Below are 4,306 nucleotides of genomic sequence, written 5' to 3'. Positions count from 1 at the left end.
TTTTACATCCCAAAAAAAAAAAAAAAAAAAAATCACACAATTGGTGAAAGAAAAGAGAAAGTTGTGATTAAGTGGCGGTTGTTTGAAAATTCATTTTTGGGCCTTCAAAATAATTTGGTGTTTGGAAAGGAGTTTGAATCAATGTAAATGAAGGTATAAGGAGTTTTGATCATGTAAAAGAAAAAAAAATCTAATCGTGATGATTCGAAGTCTTGTAAACAATTGTTTTATGCTCTTACATTGCGAGTTCCTTGGACTTTGTATTATCCATACCTTTCATTTCTTACTCACCTTACACCCTTGGCCCCATTACAACCTATACTAAAGACCTAAATTGATCTTAAATGTCATGTGGTTAAATTGCATCCATTTTTCTACTTTTAAGTGTTTGGCATCCTTCTTGAGATCATATTAATGCAAGTTCTTCATTTTCCTATTTTGAGTTAAGTCCCTTATGATTTAACTCTAATCTCATGTTCATAATTGAGTGTTGCATTGTAGCCCTCTTCTGAGTGATTCATTTGTGAGAGGACAACTTCGGTGAGATTTGAAGTAGCATTTGTGCTTGGTATGATTTTTGAAATTGTGTGGAAACTAAGATTGGGGAATTTGTTGCATTTGGCTATCACACTACTACACTTTGAGCATATTATGTTTTGAACTTTGCCGCTTTGTGAATAATGTCTAAAATTGAGCTTTTATTGTCAAAACGTTTAAGTCATGTGCATGAGTCATTTCTCTTCACAAAATGTTCGGAAAGATTGTTTTGAGTTTTTATTTTGATTTTGTTTTTTTTGTGTTTTGTGTTTTGTTTTTATTTTTATGTTTGTTTTTGGTTTTGGTTTTGCTTAAGAACTAACAAATCTAATAAGTTTTCTAACCATTTTGTTTTGTAGAGTTAGAAAAACGTTTGTGGGTATCGTAACTGTTAAACCCTCAGGAGACACAACTCCTCCTACTAGGGATGCCTAGAGGTTTAAAGGCTTGTTGCATTCGCTCAATGCAATCGAGTTACCTACGAAAGTGGTCTAGTTAACTTCTTGTTTTGTTTTTAACTTTGTTTTGTGTTGTTTTGCTCGAGGACTAGCAAAATCTAGGTTTGGGGGTATTTGATCGGTTCATAATTGTATATCATTTTGTACCCTTCTAGCTTATGATTTGGTTATGTTTTTGAGTTAAACTTGTGCTTTTAATCCTTTTTGTGTTTATCTTTCAGTTCATTGAGCTTTAGGTAATAATGAGGGCTTTGGATAGTAAATGATGCAATCCATGCATGTTAGGGCCTAATTTGGATGAATGGATGAAGAGCTTAAAGACAAACTCAATTTTGGCTACAGCCCCCTGCCAGTCCAGTTTCGTAGGTCATATTGCAAGCTTTGTTTCAGCAACCTACATAGCTCGGATGATGCAACATTCTTCATGAAAGTTGTTCCAATGGGTGTGTACTATAACATATCCAAAATTCAGCCCCATTGGATAAATATGGAGTCTGTTACCTAGCAAACACAGTGCCATGCTCAGGATGGATTTTATCAGCGCGCAAAATGAGTTAGCAATTTGTTTTGGCCTTAACTTCCTCCTCCGACCTTGGATTGGCCCAAATGATATATGGCTGGAAAGAAGACATTCTGAACTTCAATTTCGAGTGTTTAAAGTCCTAATTTGATTAAGAGAAGCCCAAGTTGTAAGCCCTTGAAGTTGCTGGTCATGCTGACCTCAGCATGTGCTGGTTGGATGCTTGGTCATGGTGAGCTAGGTATGAGCTATCATTTCTGGTTGGAAGCTTGGTCATGGTGACATGAAGATGAGCTAGGGCTGCTGGTGGGATTTATTAGTAAAGTGCATCAACCATTTCAGATTTTATAATGGAAGTGTTGTATGCATTAGTGAAGTGCATCAACCATTTCAGATTTTATAAAACAAGTGTTGTATGCATTAGCCATACTTAATTCAGATTTTCAGCTTCCTTAGGCCTATATATAGTGAGGTTTCCCAAGCTTGTAAACACACCCCAAGGGGGGGAGCTCTCAAACACTTCTCTAGAGCTCCCTTCCCTTCTCTCCCTCAAATTCTCTTAGTTTCTCTTTCTAGTTTTCAATTGTTATAATGAGATCTTTGTGCTGAAATTCTCCTTAAGTTTTTCCAAGTTCTACTTAATTTTCATTGTTATGTAAATTCTTTTCTTTAGTTTCAAGTTTGATTCGTTTCCAAGTTTCAATTATGATTTTTGTTCTTATTCATTATGCTTATAAGTTAATATGCTAGTTTGAATGATTGATCACCATTTAGGCTTGCATGTTAGCTATCTTGGTTTGAATTAAGAGTAGACACCATGCTTTAATTCGAATTGAACTATGAATAGGAAGAGTATGTATGGACATTCGACAACAGGGATTAGATACATGCTTGGTTGTTTAAATTGTTCTTCTATGCTTAATGGGTTCCTAATGCTTAATTTTAGGTTAGACAACAAATGATCAAATTAGGGAATTAGGAACACAAGGTTATGACCACACACCATGGCTTAATCATACTTTAGCTAGAATCAATCCATTAATCTAATTGAACTTGGGAACTTATCTACTTGAGTTAGTTATTTTCTTTCTTCCTTGTTTTATTTATTTCCTTTCTTTTTCATTTCTGTTTTGTGTAGGGAAAATGAATTGGATCATTCAATCACCAATCCTCGTGGGATCGACCTCGCACTTACATATGCTATACTACCAAACGGCTCGTGCACTTGCGAGTATCACAAGTTGAGGATGCAACTGAATCCATTTTGGTGCAGCTGTATCTACGCAACATCATGTTAGTCCCTCTCGGGCACTCATTCAAGACATGGTATTTGTTACGAGAAGCAAACACCAAACATCTCCTCTCGGTCTCCGCTTGGATCATCAAATCAATTAAATATTGGCCAGATATTCAAAGCATTAAGAACAGTAACAAATACTCAACATGGGATAATAATCAGAAATTAATATAACTATAAAAATTAAGTATTCATAGTTAGGCTACATCGTAGCCCTAGCAAGGAAAATTAGTTCATGACAAAAGAAAATATAAACAAGAGAATTATTGTCATAAAACCGATTTGGCCGATGGACTTGATCTTCGGAGTCTCCACAGGAACACCTTCGAAAGCTCCTCAAGTAGTGCAGCAGCAAATCCTTGGCTCTCTCTGATGTTTCTTTGGGTGTATGAAAGTTGGTGGAAAAGTATGGTATATGGGAGGATGATCTAAAGAGATCCTTAGGGTGACCTTATATAGTGTAAAACAACTAAACCCTACTCTTAAAAGGTCTGGAAAAACTCTCCTAAAGTAAAACAAAATCCCAAACAATTAAGGAAACAAATTAGGAAAGAATCCTTCTTTGACTTGGAAACACGTCAGCCATCTTGCACGCACGTTTTGAGGTCGTTCCAATTCCTAGTAAATTCTGGAAAAATATGAGAAACGTAGCTTTATCTCTAAGCTTTCCAAGCATATATTACACGCCACTAGGAAAAATCGGAAAGGTCTTCAAATCTTCAATCTTCAACAGCAGTGCAGTTCTGACGGGATTTCAACTTAGGCTGTCTTGACTTGCAAGTCTGGAGCATTTGGCTTGGTAGAAAATTATGAAACTTTGATACAATGATCTTCAATGCCTTAGATTTCTTCTCCAATTGGCCTTGTGCTAAAATTCATTCGAAAAGTTGATTTTCAGTTGAAATCCTTCCAAGAGCGCAGAATCGCTGAAAATAAGGAAAGTAAGGTAATAATGCTCTTTTTAATTAACTTTCCCTACAAAAACCAAATAAAAGAGGTATAAAAATATAGGAAATAATGCACTTATCAGTCTCTTACCTTGTATGACTAATCTTTTTTATCGTAAAATTGTTCCTTAATCCTATTTGTTTTCTTTGTAATAGAAAGCCAGATACAATTATACATGCTTTATGGTATTGTCCATCAGCAAAAGAGGTTTGGCTACTTTCTCTCCTTTGTCTTCTTTGGTGGGCGAATATGCTACAAAAATTCTCTCTCAACAAGAAATAGGCATTATCTCATATTTGTGTTGGAGTATTTGGCATAATCGAAATGAGTATTGGTTTCATGGTACATCTATCCTTGCATGAACTCTAGTTACTCAAACTTGTGCTCTAGTTACTGAATTTCAGCAGGCAAATGAAAAGGAATCACTTCACCAACCTATCCCTGTCTTTTGCTCCATTTGTGAAGTTGAACGTGGATGGTGCAGTTAATTTACGGGAGAGTTTTCGGGGTCTAGGCGTGGTTGTTCGTAATTGTAATGGGGAACTT

The sequence above is a fragment of the Prunus avium genome, chromosome 2, assembly GCF_965620075.1.
Source record: "Prunus avium chromosome 2, drPruAviu1.hap1.1, whole genome shotgun sequence".
In the NCBI taxonomy this organism is placed as follows: Eukaryota; Viridiplantae; Streptophyta; class Magnoliopsida; order Rosales; family Rosaceae; genus Prunus; species Prunus avium.
The sequence above is the reverse complement of the archived record's forward strand: the minus strand, read 5'-3'. Positions refer to the sequence as shown.